The following is a 20,219-nucleotide window of genomic DNA, read 5'->3' on the forward strand; positions in this document are numbered from 1 at the left end:
TAAATATTGTTCAAATGTACCCAAGGATTCATGCGATATTTTAGGGAATTGTGAGTTTACATCTTCGGGCGGTGATCGTTTCAAATATTTCGTTTGTTCTGTTTTTGATAAAACTTTTCTATTTAATTGTATAATATTGTTATATTGTTGCGTAAATGTTTCCTCTTCGATTTCTTTATGTATTTTATTGAATACAGCAAAATGATATTTTTTCGATAACATCTCTTTGACACCTAGATATAGAAAAATTCATAAAAAAGTGTTATTTTGAAAGAACAATTTTTTTATCCAATTACAGGGATTAAACACTATCAAACATTTCATCAAATACGTTTGTCAAACTTTTTCATAACATAAATTTCACCGTCGTGTCCATCAAATATTAATAGTACAGTCGACAGTCCGCGTTTGTTTACAAAAAGTTTGGCTCTAAACATGTCTTGCATCTTCAATCTTCCATGGGCTTCATCATCTTACGAAGAAGCCAACAGGCTAGAACGGTCGTACGTACGTGCTTGCTTCTGCTGCAAGAAGATTTGTAGGATTTATAGTTGGTTATTGTATCCAGGAACCACAAGTTGAACAGTATTTCATCATAATTCGGATATAACCAAATAATTAAGGTGAAATTTTGAAAAATGATCTTTTTTTGAAGCGTAACGAATTGACATGTTTGAATAGTCAAAATTGTAGGAAATTTAACGCTCTTCAAAAAAGAATATGGATGCTTTTGTAGGGCCTAATGGAAAAAATTTATTGAGAGAAAAAATCGGAGGAAGGACGAAAATTTTGCAATGTCCCCTCCTCTTTTCATCGAAATACAAAACTTTGGAAAATGTTAATTGACAGTCCCTGAACAACATCCCAAAGTTTCATTAACTTCCGCCCTTTTTCCATCTAACTACACTTTTCCCAATTAAATTTGCCAAACAAAATGTTTGATAGTATATAGACCCTATTCTAAAAAAAACTTGCCAGTCAAATGTTGATGATTAGGTTTTAAAAGTATTGTATATAATTGTTGACATTCACCAACATTTAATGATATTTCTTGAATTTTCAACCAGCAATCAAGCGATGCAGAATTTCTAACTAATTCAGCATGTAATTTATCAAATTTTAATAGAGATTTATTTTGTTTTGACTTTTTCACAGGTATATTTTCATTTTTCATTGGTTTAGCTCGTTTTCTTGTATTTTGTTCATAATTTACGTGACGATTGATATTTATTGTTACATTAATTTCATGTTGTTGTTCTTGTAATGATTGTTGATCAGCTAGTTGTTGTATGTGATTGACATTATCATGAATTTTTTCTAATATATCTTGAATTTTATAAAATGAATTTTCATAGTTCATTTGAATATGTTGTATCGATATTGGTTTTTGTCTGGTTGCTTGCACCTCACGATTTGTTTGATTAGCTTGTTTTTGTTTTTCATTCCGTTGATATGTTTTATTTGTATTTTCAACACCTCCAATTGGTGTAATACTACCTATTTAGCCAATAATAATTAATAGTATTTAAAACAAAGTATTGAACTTAAAATAGAAAGCCTTACTAAAAAATTTTTGTTAACTCTGTAGGGATTTGAATATTTTTAATATGAGGAACCAGATCTGTTGACTGATTCGTGTACCTGAGACCGATACTAAGGAACTCAGGAGCCAATAAATACACGTTATCAAATTGAAAATTGCTGCAATTACACTCACTACTTTTTAGGAAGGGAACTACACCCATCATATGATCGATTTGAAAATTTTGATACGTAATATATGTATGTTACCCAAGTCAAAATCTCTCAGGCGGCTTTTTGCCTAAATTGATAGTAATTAACATAAGAGTAAAGGCAAAATGGGGGAGAGTTGACATAATCGTATCATTTTACCTTAAAGAGTCTGTACATTTAATTTATAAACTTTTTAAATGAATTCAAATGATAGAGTATCAAATTAAAGTATTGATTTCTCTCTACGTTTTCGAGCAAAATAAGGAATTAATTATTCTCCTAAATGATACTGGGGTATTTTGCATAAGGAACTGATCAACCTCCAAAATCGAAATTTTGTTGATAATAAATAAATACTTTGTATTACTAATACAGAGTAATATAAACAAAATTGGATTAAAACTGTAATTATTATTAATATATTCGCTGTTCATTAAAAGATATCAAAAAATATCATATTGGCAATTTTGATAATTAACCTATCTCTAATAGATTTCAAGAATGTGGAGCCCTGGTCCCGGAATTAAGCACATAAGTGATAGCTAGCAAAAAAATGACATCACAGCTGAAAAGAATGACCCAAAATTAGTGGGTTTCAAAAAATATTCCAATAAAATCGGATCAAATTTGCCTGAGTTATCAAAAAAATGGAATTTTTTAACTTAATGACGTCATCAGAAACCAAAAAATTTAATTTTGCTCAATCAAACCCAATTTTTATCCAATTTTGATAAACCAAGTAAGTAATCTTACTAAAGGATCATACTTTTCAAATTTGTGATCAAAATTAACCTAGCTAAAATAGGTTATTTAATAAAATAAATTTTTATTAAATAACCCAATTGTATGCATATTTTTAAAATACTGTTTGAGCTTAGCTCTCTGCAGAGTCAAGTTTTCTGTTAAATAGTATTTAATATAACTTACCCCATTTTTTATTATTACCACACCAAATACGTGTTTGTGCGTTGTTATCATCATTAAAATATTCAACTCTTAATTTTGTTTTATGATCTTGGCCAAAATATATTCCACTATTCCAAAATTGATAATCGGTGAAACCAATATCACATCCATTATTACCATGTTCTCCATATAGACCACCTTTACCATTCGCGCCTTTTTTACCCTTGTTACATTCCGTCTTAATCTGATTACTACAATCCACCTGAATATCACCTGGATATCCTCCATCTCCTCCAATACCACCCTCACCACCCGGTGTACCAGCTTTCCCTTCAATTCCCTTGTATAATACTAACATCTGACGTCGAAACATTCTAGATATACTAGAACCTGTAAGCGAAAAGAAGAAATAAATTGTAAAACAGTAAGATATCAATTAAATTATAATTTTATTGCTGTCAAAGCGAGTAAAATAGCCTTTGTTGGCTGCCTGTAATAGTCAACGTGGTAAAGTTTAGAACATAAAGTTGATTTTTTAATCAGAAAATTTTGGGAGTTAAATGGAAAAGGTTTTTTTTTGTAGTTTAATAAAGGTGAAGTTTTACGAAAAAAGTAGTCGAAAGTTTTTGAAAAAAATTAAGTGATTAATGACCATTATAAAAATTAAGTGATTAAAGACCATTATTACCTGGTATAATCGATGTTACATTACCAGTGAAAGAGCTCATTCCAGTTACACCTTGATAACTAAATATTATCTCATTACCAGTATTTTTAGTTGCTTCTCGATATCGTAAATAGAATCCGACCTCGTCTTCATCTCGACTCTCCGTAATAGTGGAATCATTATTGAGCTCACTTAAATTTTGATCTAACAAAGCAATTGTTTGATCATTATCGGTAGCAAGAGCACTGAGAGGTCCTCTTTGTTCATTAACAATTGATGGATATTTGGTTTTCATATCATGAACTTTCAAACTTAAACCATTTTTACCACGGCAACCTCGTCCACCTTCTTGCCCATCACTACCATTACCACCATTTGATATAATTGTGAAATGCTGTGAGTTCTCAATATGTTCACATTTGATGTACACATTACCACCACTCTGCCCAGCTTTTCCGTCTGAACCTAGACCAATAAGATTATTTTATGAAGAAGATTTCAGGGTCAAACAATGAAATTAGGCAAATATCTATCTCAAACATATTTCCTTTTTTACTGGTCTAATGCTCTAGTCTACTTAATCTTGAATAGTTAAACATTCCATCGAAAAGCAGAAAAGCCATTAAAAAAACATTTTTTATCTCATTTTAAATAAATAAGCATTAAACTAATATAAGTAATTGTGTTCAAAGAATTTTACAGATATGAATCCAATTTTTTCATTAAAACATATACATATAAGTTTTATAATTTTTGAAATTATACTTCTTTAGACGTGTTATGAAAAAATGAGAGTGAATTTTTATAATCACGTCCCAGGGTGACACGAAAACTACATGTTGAAATTAGTTGCAATTTTTTAACACCATGAAGTCACGAAATGTCACTCGCCATAGACAAGGATATTACATTTGTTATTACCGAAGAAGTATAACTTCATTGTTGGTAAAAATATTTGAAGAAAGAATAATTCTTAGAAACTCTGAAAAAGTCTTAGAAGCTCTGAATAACTCTGAAATTCTCTACGTTTTTGGATTGTCTAATTCAGACTTAATAAATCTGTATAGCTCTGAATTAGACATTCCAAAAACGTTCAGATATTCAGAGTTATTCAGAGCTCCTAAGACTTTATAAAAGTTTCTAAGACTTATTAAAACTTATTATTTCTTCAAGTATTTTTTCCACCAGGGTTCTTACGTTCTCACACATTTCGCCATTTTTATGGCTTATTCATTAAGTCTAAAGTACACGACCAAAAAAATGTATCTTTTAGCCTTACCTGAAGAACCATATTGTCCAAACTCCGTAGCATCATTTGCTCGTTGTGTATAGACATGTGTATTATCCAGACCAGATAAATTCCACACAACCGAATCATATATCTTAATACTTTCCACAAATATAACAATATTTTTACCATGCCAAACATTATTATCAATATTTGCATCAATATGCATAATACTTGCACCAACAAAACGTATTTCCTCAACATTTTGATGATTTGTTAAAAAATATTCCAAATCAAATAATATATCACCAAATACAATATTATATTGTGATATTTCAATAAAATTACGTCCATTATCTTGTTTAATTATAAATTGTTCACCAATATTATTGATTAAATACGACGGTGAAATATATTCTTTGATAAATCTTTTAAATTTCATTTCCAAACTGAAATCATACGGTTCGATGAATGTATGAATTGCTTGTTGTAATTTTTCCAAAGTTGGCATATTTATTTGATTATTATCTAAACCACGTATATTATGTAATAAATCTTTAAATTGTATATCATCATCAATAAATTGATTTAAATTTAATTGATTTATAATTGGTAATTGATAATTTTTAAATTGATTAATAAATTTTACAAATGCATCAAAAAATATTAATTCATTTTTAATTGTCGTACAATATAATAAAATATTTTTATTTAATTCATTTCGTATAATATCGATTAATTTATTTAATGTATCATCTGCTATCATATTTGAATGTTTAATTAATAATTTATAATAATTTAATTGATTCAATGGATTTGGTATATCATTGATGTTCGTTATGGAATTATCAAATGTTAAAAATATGTTTTGTAATTGATCGTAACATTTTGTATCGTTTAAATTTTTTAAATAATTTTTTATTTCATTAAGTAAATTTTTTATACAAAAAAGTATGTAATTTTTTTGTATATGTAATTGATCGATTGGATTGTGTACAATCGATGGATAACGCTTTTCAATAATTGATTTGACTTCAGTAAAATTTGCTTTATATTTACTGATTTCATTATATATAATTCTTTCTATTAATATTTTATCATCAACTGTATCTTCATCCTTACAATGATCCATTAAGATTTTCATTGTATATTGGTTGTTTAATGCATTATAATCATCTCGTATATTCAATAATCCACCTATAACGAATAATAAAGACTAAATATTTAAAAAAAATTTTCTAATCTTCACATCAAAGGGGGATTATTTATATGGCAAACTAAACACGTGCATGCAAGCGCGAAGGGATAATGGGCGCGCGTGTGGAAGTTTTTAAACAAACATAAAACAAGTGAAAACAAACAACTAACTGAATTAATTGTTGAAATATATTGTATAGAAAGTATTGAATGTTAGTGCTTGCATTGTTTTTAATAAATTAGAAAATTTCGTCCAAGAAATTCGAAAATTTTTCACAAGATTCTAGTTGAAACTACCTGCAAATTTTCAACTACCTATCTTTTATAGTTTTGGAGAAAATGGAAGTTTTATCTTAATTTGCGCCCTGACGGGTAAACAGTGATGTTTACGTAAAAATGTTTCAAACAAAATTGATTTTTTTATGAGGAATTTTACCGATTGACTTAAGTTGCTCATTTGCAAATTCAAACTCACTTCTTACGTCCTGAGCAAGCTATAAAAATTTTCAGCTTGATATCTCTTTTCGTTTTTGAGTTATCGTGATGACGTATACGGGCAGACGAATGGCCAAAGGTGATTTGATGAACACCAACAAAATTTTGAATTTTTAAAACTGCTTAGAGGCGCAAAACAAAAACTTTACATTATATAAAGTTAAAAATTTTTACATGCACTTATCTTGGGGTGGGGGAGATGGTTTGGTTGGTCGTGGTTTAAAAAGTTTTATAATATATTCTCATTATGTTGTCTATAATACATACCAATTTCATATGCTTTAGATAAATTCTCAAATTGTTGAGATGTCTTCCATATTGTTTTATATTCACACACTGTTAGCATATCCTCTAAATTATTGATGATTGTTATTAATTGTATTTGTTGCTTTAATTCTATACTTTTTTGCAAATCTATTTTCAAACGTGTTTGTTTCATTTGTTGTATTTGATTGATTATTTTTAACAGTTCTTTACAAGATTCATTTTTTAAAATAACTGCATCATCTGATAAATGTTCTAAGGGTATCTCATTTAAATGATTTGTACATTTATTTAACCATTTTATAATATTCTTTGTGGCATTTATACCTTAAAAAAATATATATTTTGTAAAAATACTTAAACTAGTAGGGTGCCTTTCTCTCCGTGTGGTGGGTTCAAAAATATCAGACATGAAAAGTTACCAAATTACTTAAAATTTGACTAAATTCCCTACTACTGTGAACAAGACTTTATTAGTTAGCATAAATTTGCCTATTTGGTCCGGGTTCTTAGTCCATACCTTCATTATATACTAATTTTTCATAGTACATAAAAGCTACATTGTAATAATGATATGCTAATCGTTCACAATAATCAGAATACATCCATGTACTAGCATTTTCCTTCATATTTTCTCGTAATTTTTTGTATGACATATATATACTATTCAAAAACATATTCAGCCATGGTGAAGTATTCACTTGTGGAAAATTATTTAAAGTATCAGTGATACTTTCTAAATTATCATCATCTTCTACCATATCCATTTGTCCCCTGGTCATTTTCATCTCTGAATATCTAAATAAGAAAACAAACTTTTATTAATAAAACGGATCTTATTTTAAGAGCGATATAATCGTAGGATAAAAAAATGGTATAGAACTATAGAATGGATAATTTTGAAATGATACTGCTTTTGTCTCAAATGTATGTACACTTTGTTTTACAAAAAATGCACGTGTTATACCATTTTAAGTGATATAGCTATAACATTATGTGTGAATCACATTTAATATATGTTATAGTAACAACACTTAGAATGGTTTAAGTTAATTTGACTAAGAGTATATATAATGTTCATTTAAAAGTAAATGAGAAAAGGGGCTGAGAGGATAAGGAAAACCATGGATTAGTAAATAATAAATTAAATTTTCTATACACATATATATTTTTGATATTTATAAAAAATTAAATTTACATTTGGTTAGTTATATCAAAAAATTAATGCAACATATTAACACAGAATGTTACATAGATTTGGCATATAATAATAATATTCAGGGCAAGAACCTAGCCCTTACCCCTGGGAAAAAAACTTTCATTGATAAGTATCAGTATTTTCTATCACTAGATAGAACTGACTAGATATCATAAATGAAATACTACTTTATATCAAATGTGAAGTAGTTTACTAGATTCAACATTTTCATGAATTTTTTGTTCGAATGTCGTGGCAATGTCGTTGTAAGTAAATTTATAAATGATCGTATTTCTAAATAATAATATTAAGTATTAAAAAGTGGCATGTGAGATTTTGTGAGACACCGAGTTGGAACGAAGTTTACAGATGACAGGCGTACGTTAACCTCAAATATTGTAAAGTATATGATGCCCACATGTTCCTGCCTTTTTATATAAAGCATACAAGAAATACAAGAAATTAAATACCATACACCTTATCAATTCAATTAGTCAATTTAATCCGTGCGTAGTCATGGTAGGGACAAGCAAATCGACGCCAGCGCTTCCAGTGGATAATTTTGACGTTAAAGTATTTTCAATTTTTTACATGTAAATGGTATAGCCAATGTCAAATTAAAATTATTGAAAAATAACAATTAATTAAACTTGTTGCATTAGAAATTGTGAAAATAAGATACGATTGCCATAAATTGCAATAAATAATATTTTTTAAATGGAAATTAACATAATTACTATTTAAATTTGTTAGAAAATAATATTAAATTTCTAATGTTATACATATATGTAATTCATAGAATTATATGTCCATCTATACAATTATATTAATAAAATAGTGTATAGTATAAAACTCATGCACGGTGCTAATACGTTTATAGCTATCCAATAGAATTTATTATTAAAAAGTATTGCCACGGTCGAAATTTTAAGATTTTTACCAAGTGTGTAACGTATATACGATAAGGAACTTCGCTTTAATATTTGATTAATTGATTCGTCGAAAAAAATGATTTAAAATATGTCATAGTTACATTATGTTTTTCTTCCGCCTGTTTAATTCTTTTCTCAATCCTATTCCCTGCGTCATTTGCCATACGTTCTCGCTCTTTACATATTCCTGAATATGTATGAATAATATTTTTATCCGAATCTTTTGATATATTTAATTTTTCTAAATGTTCACGACATAATATCAACTCATATGTACCCTTATAATCTTTTCGTGCTGTTCTACCCTTGATTTGTGTTTCCTCTTTGATATCCATTGAGAAAAAAGTTTGTATAACATGAACACCACCATTTGTTTCAACAGCCACGCTTGATTTATAATCAACGCCTCGTCCCATTTCACGTGTAATCAATGTACATTTTCTCGCTATACCTGATTCATTTATAATATATTCTTTGTTCTTTGTATTTATTGTTAATATTTGTAAATTATCAATTTTATTTTCATATTTTTCATGAAACTTATTTAAAATTGTTTCTGTTTCAAATACAACTAAAATGGCACGTTCTTGTTTCTTATTACGATCAATACTACTAAATATTGATATCAACCAATTTTCAACATCATCTTTGATTGTAAAATTATTAACATCATTAAATTTTAAATTAGATTCTCCAAAAAATGATGGCATCATAGACATTTTTCTAATATTATAAACATTTTCAACAGTATTTTTTTCATATGAATTTAATGTGGATAATGTTCCACTTACACCCAATATTAATGGATATTCTTTTGGTAAATTTGCAAAAGATATATAACCAGTGTATATATTTAAATAACCATAATTCTGATAGTTTTTATCATCATAATTTGATTGTTTTAAACGAAAATAATTAAATGTATTACAATATTGCCGTACTGAATTTGTAGTATATTCACCGGTACCCGATTTTTTCAACATTATATAACCATCCTCATTTAAACGAAAATCATCCTCGTTGTAATTAGATTGATGTATGTCTAATGCATCCTCAATCATTAAATCTAAATGATCATTAAATAAATGTTTATTTGTATATGTTTTATCAAATAAATTATATGATTTTATTTTTTGATAAAATCTACAAAAATTTTTATCTGTATTTTGTGTTAAGATTTTTTGTACATAATCATTCATTAATTTTTTTATTTTATCTTTATCCGTATAATTATCTTTATGTATTAAATCCCATAAATATATTTGTAATTTTTTTAGACTTTCAAAATTAATTAATTTACATGAAATATATGTATTCCCGTAAAATGTTTCTGTAAAAAATACATCAACTTCATCGATTAGTAATATTGTTTGTGATATGTTATTTTTAATAAATGCCCCATCAACTACATTATTATTTTCGTTTAATATTTGTTTTTCAACTAAATCACGAATACCATAGTTAGTACCATTTACTTGACAATTAGTTACTTCATTTGCCATATAATCAAACGTACCATATTTAATTGTACTTTTATTAAATTTTTTAAATAAGAAATCGAATTCATTTTGATCACGTTGTGATAAATAATCACTATAACATACTAATTGTATATTATATCCAAATAAAGATAATAATAATGATAATAGACCTAATATTATTGATTTACCTTGTCCAGTTGAAATTTGGGCAAGATGTTTATCAATAATATTTGTATTATTATCAATACTTAATAAACGTAATATACTTAAGATTTGTAAACAATGTGGTTTTATGTATTTATTTGATATATTTTTTGATACATTTATTGACCAAACAGCACTTATACCAGCTAATATTTTTGGGATAATTTCTGTTTTAAATTCTGGCGTCCATTCATCTAATGGATAACTTTCATTTTCTATTGATTCATTAATTTTATTAATTAAATCGATTTCATTTTTAGTAATATTTAAATTAAATTCTTCTAAATATAAATTATAACATTTCGTTAAAATATCATAATTTGTATTATGATTATGATTATTTTTATTTAAATCTTTATATAAATTGATTGCTTCTTTAATACCAATTTCATCTTGTTTACGTAAAAACCAAAATGATTCTTGGATTGTATTAATACTTTTATTAAAATTATTAAAGTTTTCACTGTTTGTAATAATACTTTGAAATGGGTAAATACTTTCATCATAAAATAATTGAAAATCACGATAATCAGCTTGTTCTTTTAAATATAAAAATGTTTTATCAATAGCTGAAATTAATGAATTTGTTAGTTTTAAACGTTCATCAATATTCATTTGAAATTTCATTGGTTGAAGATTTTGTAAAAAATTTATAACTATTTGTATTAATTCCTTAACGACATCAATACAAAAATGTTTTGGAATTGGATTAATTGTTTCACAAAATAGTTTTGGATCAGTTACAAGGTATGTACATTGATTTTCATCTTTGATTTTATTATCAACAATTTCAAGACAACTTAATTTCGATGTATGTTTAACATACCATTTAAATTCAATTTGATTAATTGTTAATGTAAATTCATTAAATGTTCGTAATAATGAAATAATTACATTAATTTGTGAATTTTTCACAAATATATTCTCAAATAATTTTAATAAAAGTATTGTAACATCTTTTAATTGTTCTTGTAAATGATTACATGTAAATTTTGTATATAAATTATCAATATATTGTTTTTTATTTAACCAAAATCCATTAAATACATCAATTAAATTTGTAAAATAATTTAAATCATTACTATTATGTATTATAGAATTAATAAAATCAATTTGTTTATTAATTATATCAATTGTTTGATTATCACTTTTATCAAAATCAATATTACTTAATATATTTACAATATATTTGATAATATTATGTAATGAAACACGATATGTTTCAAATAAATTATAATTTTGTTTAATCAAATTTATATAACCAATAATTAATGAACTAATTATATTATTAATTTGATCATTGATCTCGTCTAAATCTTTTATAATCTTTGATATTGTTTTATCTAAGATATATAACCATATCAATTGATTTTCTTGCAAAACATTTAAAATTGAATCATTGCCGGTAAATAAATTTTTAATTGATTGAAATATTAATTTTAATTTAGATTTAGATTCAGATTCAATAATTTTTAATTGATAATTAAATTTGGATTTTTTTGCACAAATATATTCAGGACTAAAATGTTTCATTAATTCATTAAAAATGAAATACCATTGATATTCTAATGATTTATATTTTAGTAAATTTGTTGTCCATTTTAATTTATCAATTAATTTAATATTATTATTAACATTATCGATTTTTATTAATTCTAAATCATTATTTTCGTCATACATAATTGTATCAATTTCAATTGTTAATTCTATGAAACTTTTAAATAAATACATGTAAACCTTACTCGTTAATGGTACAACATCTTTAAGATTATGTAAATTATCTGTATTAATTTTATTCAAATTTTGTATAAATTGTAACCATAAATATTTTAAATAATTATGGAATATATTTATATAATAATCTTTACGTTCTTTTATTGGATACTTTTGTTGTTCAATAAAAATCGATATAAATGTAAATAATTCAATATCATCACGTGATATACATAATATGCGTAATGAATCACGTGATAATATTATATTTAATTCTGTAACAATTGTACCAATAAATATGGATGTTCCACATGTATTTAATAATTCTGTTTTATGAATTTCTAAACCATTTTTACTTGTTTGTGTGATAAATTCAACTAAATTTTTACGATTTATAATTGATGCATTACGACGTGGGAAATATTGATTACGTTGATCTAAATCATTTTCGATGTTTAATAATTGCCTGGAAATTATTTTTAAGTGATCTGAGATGTATCGATGTTGAAAGATTGCATTTAATAAATATTTATTCGAATCATTTGAACGTGTTAAATAATTTTTATTTGCTGTTATTAAATTTAATATATGAAATAAATCTTCTGCGTTACAAATGTTATTCGATGTATTTTCACATATTTCTGTAATTAATTTCTCGAATTGCTCTTGTACATCATTTTTAATATTTAATTTCGTATCATGGTAAATTTGTATAATTTCAATTGTATTTAAAATATTCCGTTTAATTTCTTCAAATGTACCTTTCAAATTAATTCCATCCAACGATGATATAAATTTGAAACGTCCAATAAATTCACCATTATTGAATGTTAATAAATTATCATGTCCATAAATTCGAATAAAATTTATCTGTTGATCATTTTGAGAACATATCAATTGACATATTGAAATTAATTTTAATTTTCCATTCTCCCATTCACCATCAATATATTGATTTTCACATTGACTATAAAATTTTGCAAAACCACGAGAGTTTTTTAAACCGATATTGCCAATATAATAATTTCCGTTACGTCCATATAAGTGTTTATTTATTGAATCTTTATCGCGCCATGCATGTTTTCGAAAATTTGACGGTGTTGGCAAGTGAATGTCATCCAACAATACATGGTTGTCTTCATTGTTACTTTCCTCATTTTCATCTACATCTTCATAATTTCCATTATCATCATTGACTATTTCAAACGTTGATAGATTCACTTTTGCTTGTGTATTTTCCATGTTGATGTATTATATACAATACATTCGTTAGAAGTGATATTTATACCTGCAACAAAAATAAATAGTAGGTAATAAAAAATTTTAAATCCGTCCTAATATCTATACCAATTTTTGTACCATAAACAGCGCTAGATTTATACTAATAGTAAGGCAAATCTACCGGATTTTGATAATCAATTCGGAAAATTTTGAGAGAAGGCTAATTTTTTTTAAATAGGTTCCTTTTCTTGTAAAAAACAGAGAAAATCAGTTATCCGGTTCCGGAATGTTTCCAGAATTTCAGCTCAATTCCTTCATTTTTCGAGAAGTTATCAAAGAGAGTTGAAAATATGAGTTTCTTGCGGTTTTCTTGAGATTTTAATTAGACTAAGTTAATTGATCGTAATTATAAATAGGAGGGATAAAAAAAAAGCAGACCGAGTTTTTTTATGATGTGTTTTATAGGCAGTGCAGCCTTTTCAAATAAAAATAAATAATATAAAGTTAATTTTTAATTACCTTTTTTTTTTGACAATTATTTTCGTAATCTCGTAGACACAGATATCACAAACGACATTACTTTTTCAAGAACAACACAAATTTTATGTTAATCACTTCACAGTTTATAGCTTTAAAAATAATTATCATTTACAGAACAATCTACACTAAATATTCCTATCACTTGGTGATTTAGAGGCAGAGCTAATGTTATTATAGGTCACGGGTTCGAATCGTGTATTAAGTATTAATATTAAAAATTGTGAAATCGACAGGAATTTTTTTTTAGTATTTATTATGAATTATAAATTTTGAAAAAGACATCTTAACAAAATTTAAACTCTCCTTTTTCAAATGATTTTGGTTTTTTTCTTTTTGGATCCGTTAAAAACCGCCGAAGCTTTACTATTTTGAATATAAAGTTGGCTGTAGAAAATTAAAATAAGAGATTTCGAGCGTGAATGAGCAAAAAAATTAACGATCTTAAACTTGGCATATCTCGGTCAATTTTGAAGCTATAAAATTGAATAAAAAACGAAAGTGCACAAACACTTCAGCAACAACTTTTATCAAAATTTCTTCTTGAGAATTTTTCTTTATTTGTGGAATAGTTTCTTTGTAATTTGTAAAAAACTGATTTTTTAAACTCCTAAAAAGGTTTGTTTAAGATCTCCCTTTTAAATAGGCGATTTTTCGGTACGAAATAGTTATAGCCAAATAAAAAACTATGCCAATGTATAAACCAATTAGCCATTGTCGGATAGTTATTCTTAAATAACATTAGCCATAGTAAACTTATTATCAAAAAGAAAGTAGATATTTTTTGGCATCTACAATTTGCACATAGATTGGGCTAGCGAGTAAGAACCCAAATTTTTACATGTTTGTTTGTTTCTAAAATTAAATATGAAAATTTATTTAGTTTTTCATATACATGATGATAAATTACAAACTCATCATTAGCAAAAAGAAAGCAGATATTATTTTGCACATACAATTGCAAATAGATTTGGCTAGCGAGTAAAAAACCAAATTTTTATTTGTTTCTAAAATTAAATATAAAAATTTATTTAGTTTTTCATATACAGGATAGTTCATTGCAAACTATCAGATACCCGCGCGATTTGCTGGGCAATTTCTCCTTTAGACTATCACGTTATAGCCCTCACTTATCCACCCATTTGTTCACAATTTTATGGAATTTAATTTTTTGGTTAATTTCGACCCAAATATTATGATATCTCAGAAACTCTGAATCCAATCATTAAATTAACCTGATTTTTATACTTTTTGGGTCAAAATTACCCCATTCACCGAGTTTCATCAATTTCCAAAACGAACTTTTTTTTGACATTTTTCTCGATTTTACAAAGGGGTAATTTTGTTAAAAAAATTTCAAAAAATCGAGAAATTTTCGTTATCTCCAATTTCGATAAAACTCAGTATATAAGGTAATTTTGGCCCAAAAATTACAAAAATCGGGTGCATTTGACGACTGGTCGAATAGTTTTTCAGATACGGGCTAAAATCGACCCAAATATTGCGATATCTCAGAAACTCTGCATCCAATCATTAAATTAACCTGATTTTTACACTTTTTGGGTCAAAATTACCCCATTCACCGAGTTTCATCAAATTCAAAACCAAAATTTTTTTTTGCATTTTTGTCGATTTTTACAAAGGGGTACCCCTTAAAAAAATTTTTAAAAATCGAGAAATTTTCGTTATCTCCAATTTCGATAAAACTCAGTATATAAGGTAATTTTGACCCAAAAATTACAAAAATTGGGTGCATTTGACGACTGGTCGAATAGTTTTTGAGAAACGGGCTAAAATCGATCCAAATATTGTGATACCTCAGAAACTCTGCATACAATCATTAAATTAACCTGATTTTTATACTAAGGAGGTGAATTGGCTAGTTTTCTATCCAAGTCCGAAGAAATCTAATTCAACCGGAAAATGTTTCAACAAAATAATTATCGAAAATTCTTACTAGAGTTATTTTATTTTGCCTAAAAATTATTCGATGAAAAAAAGCTTTAGCTGCGTGCGTCAAGTATAATTAACACCCTGTATAATAAAAAAAAGTCGGCGAGGGTGTATTGTTTAAACTAATTTTGCACGTACGCATAAATTCTTAGAATATATAAAAATACGATTTATTTCACTCTTCCGGGAATTAATTGATACTTGACCTTCAAATTTATTAAACGGTTATTTTATTTACACGCCATACAGAGCGTCACACCTTTATTAATATTAATAAAACTTATTTGCTTTTTCTAAGTGTACACTATTTCGAATAAATTTCCTGTCAAAGCAAAATTGCCACCTTTGACATTAAATTACTGTATTGTCTCAAATAATTATCACACAGACATCTACCAGCAGTCGTTCAAAAGCTGCGACGCATAACAGAGACAGAATATGGACCTTACTCGCGTTTATAACTCATATAATGAAAGAATAGTATGCCACAGAATTAGGTTTTTCATATTTCTGTAAGCAAAATTGTTGGGAAATTGATGTTTGAAAATGTATGAATAACCATAGTGGACCAGAAAAATAACTTGAAATTCTTATTATAATTTAAGCTCCTTAAATTTCTATCAAAAGGGTTTCTCTTTTTTCTCTACGATTAAAAATAACGAAAGATATAGCACTGTAAAAATCCAAAAAAATTATTTGCGGGGGTATATGAAGCGGATAATTTAAACTTTTCTGAATATAAAAATTCGTTTCATAACATTAAAAATGATAATCGGAAGCTCTTGTGCAATCATTTGCAAAGTTTTAGAATTATGAGTTCCACCTTGTATAATTAATTTATCACATTATCAACTTTCAACTGCATACATTCAACAAATTGATTTGAATAAAAGACTAATAAACTTTATATAATTAAAATAAGTAGGTATTTTGTAATCAAATGCAAATTTTTCGATGACAATAAGACTGTCAACTCTCTCGTTTTGGACCGGAGTCCCCGGTTTTCGAGGCGTTTCTTTGATCACCAGTTTTCAAAGCGTAATCTCCAGATTTTATGGCCAGAATGTTTCACAAGAACATTTTTTACATTTAAACTTTTGTTCTATCTCTAACTGTTTTGAAGATGGGTCCTACGGATCCAAGATCCAATTGACCTATGTTGCTCATTTACGTACTTGACCTCACTTTTTATGTCCTGAGCACGCTATAAAAATTTCACCTTAATATCTGTGTTAGTTTTTGAACTACCGTGTTGGCAAACTGACAGACGGACAGACAACCGAAAATAGACTTATTGGTGATTTTATGAACACCTATACCAAAATTTTATTCGTAGCATCAATATTTTTAAGCGTTCAAATTTGACATTCCTTTTTGACATTATTTAGTATAATCCAGAAATTTAATCAGTGTGTTATTGACGACTATGACATACTGATACAAAATAATGGATAAATAAATGGACAATATATAGTAGTATTCGTTGCAGTATTGTCAGATTTATTTAAGTAATACAATTTTTAGAGAACTATATTTTTTCTCTTTTCGCGAAAGATATCACGTTACTGTCTTATATCCTTAGAAGTACCTTAATATTTTTATCAAAAATAAACGAAATAAGAGAAGAATGTAGATAGACGAACATATACTCGATGAACGAAATCCTAGAAATCGATAACAGACATATAAAAGCGAATGTACTTCGATCAGTTTCGTACTAGAAAATAATGGAACAAACCTATATAATAATAATAAATATCTGTTGCAAATGGTTCGATGACCGTGGGATTCCCTTTATATATACAATATTTTAAATATAACACAGAATATATATGTTACAATAAATGTGTGAAGGTCATTTCTGTCCGAAACAATGTTTCAATTCAAAGTATTCTAAAATAGAATGATTTGAATTTTTTTTATTAAAGCTATTGTTTGGGATAATATTTTCGATAAATACCATTTCCACGATTTCATTCAATCAAATTACAAGAAGATATTTTAAATCGAAATAATTTTAAGAAATTCAGAAAAATATAAATTAATATCTTACCTTATAAAGTGAAACCAAAATTATTTTATTTTTAGCCCATTTGTAATTAAGCACTAGCTTTAGTCACAATTTTATAATTAAGAGTAAGACTACTAACAATAAAAGAAATTTATCCCGATCACAAACAAGTTGTACTAATCAATGCAATTACTCATTATGCCATATAGTATGTTGAATTGTTGAATGTTGATTGGTAAATCATGCAAATTGTCGGTTGCGAATATCAAAGAACATGTGCGCGGATGACTTTCAAGTACATAATATTTTAAAATAGTTTGTTATCTGAAGAAACATTCAAAATTCTCGGTAAAATAATATATTTTTCTATTTACTTTACAGAATTTTTATGTAAATTTTACATATGAATTTTTTGTTTATTTTTATTAGTATAATAACACGCGTTATCGCGAATCATAATTCAGTGAGGAAGTGGCAACACCTCCCCTACCAGAGGAGCGAAGTTTTGTTTAACAACAAAACGTTGTATGATTTTTAGATTTCATGTAATTTACACTGGATTTAACTAATAAATTGTAACAGTCGTGTAATAGGGTGCAGACAAATTTTTAAAACTAAATATTTAATCAATTCTAAGTATCGTATTATAACGATAATGCAATTGCAAAAATATCGATTCCGATAGTAGTGTTGATAACAATAAGATCAAATCCTTTTTACTTCTTTTTACGAACTAGAAATTAATTAAATTCGATTTCGAATTTCAATAGAAATATTCATTCTAAGCGATTCCTGCTCGAGGGGGTGTGGGTGGAAAGTGGCAACTTCATTTAGCACAGCGGGACGAAAGTTGATACTTTCCACCCGGAGGAAAGAAAAAGCTATTTTACCCCTTTCGTGCATCACGTCACTAAGCAAATGTTAAACGCAAGAGTACTTTAGAAATCTGGTATGGAATCCTAATTGACTATTCAAAATAATTTTATACGATAAAATATAATCTAAATCTAATTAAATTTATGGATACAAAGAATTGATATAATAAACATATAATGAGTTCTTTTGAAATTTGATTGTGTATATTTAAATTTTTTAATATTTATATTCTGATATTATTTATAATAGATGATAATTAATCGATATTAAGAATGTACGAGCGCCAGGGCAATTTTGGATAAAAGGTTTAATTTTTTTTATATGAAATTCGACTGTTCTATACACATTTTTCATTGGCGTGAAATATTATATTTTATTTATTTTTACTAGGTACTTATAATAGAGTCATAATAAACGTACTTTCAAGTTTATAGACTAACTTAAAATTTTTCTAAATTTTACCTTTCCAGTAGATCATAGAAGATTTGATAAAAATGTATGCTGCCATTCACCAATCACGGGAAACCAATTCTTCGCATTAATTTTTAAATGCAAACATGCTTTTCGTATTTTGTATAAAATTTAAATTAACATAAATTCAATTTTTGGTTTTTAGTTTGTATTCTGCTTTGTTTAGGTTATGACACTCTTATAAAACATTAAATATACAATATTATTATTTTGACGGAATATGAACCGGGTGTAGGCAATGATATTTATTAATACGACGTGAATCATCTTATGTATTCTGCAAATCTATTATTTTTATGAGAAAATAATTAGAAATTTATTTAAAAACATTTTTAGGTATTAAAACCTAATAGATTTTATTATAAAAATTCTTGAATCCTCATCAACTTTTCTCATAAAATAATATATTAATTATGGTTCACAAAAACTTTTTCCATATTCAATAATATTGACCATATTCCTGTCATAAATTGTTAAAATTAATTAAAGAGAGTGAAGAGACATATCGTCATATTTTCTTTTGTATTCCAGGCACAGACTTATATATACATAGCTTGAGTCCTGTCCATAGAGATAATATAGATAATTAGATAGAGAACACTAGCCTGTAAGTGGATGCGATATGCACAGCGAGAAAGAAGACTCGTAGTGAGTTCTCCTGCGTCCTTGTTATAATCATATGTATATTGATACTTATTATACACGTATTAGACAAAGACACAGGAGAACTCACTGACAATCTTCTCTCTCGCTACACATATCACAAATACTTCTCTATCTGTATTACCTCTATGGTCCTGACATACAGAAAGTGGATATACAGATAATACCATAGAGCTACAAAGTCACCGCCAAACGGTTGATCGCAGTAAAGAGAGACAGATAAAGTAGACACGTATAGCTGTTTTCGCCTCTCTTATACGCCTACTATTCTCTCTTTTCCTACATCTCTCATGACGGTCAAGAAAGAAAAATTCACTTATTGCATTTCCTGTGTGTATGAAAGAGCTAGAGAGAGATTCCTGCTCGACCGTGAGGCGTAACTGACTCTTGACTATCTAGGTCGATTTTCTGAATCAGAGGGCATTAAGTACTTTGTTTTTCCCTCTAAGATTTTTATGTCGAAATTTT

Source organism: Chrysoperla carnea, chromosome 2, assembly GCF_905475395.1.
Source record: "Chrysoperla carnea chromosome 2, inChrCarn1.1, whole genome shotgun sequence".
Classification (NCBI taxonomy): domain Eukaryota; kingdom Metazoa; phylum Arthropoda; class Insecta; order Neuroptera; family Chrysopidae; genus Chrysoperla; species Chrysoperla carnea.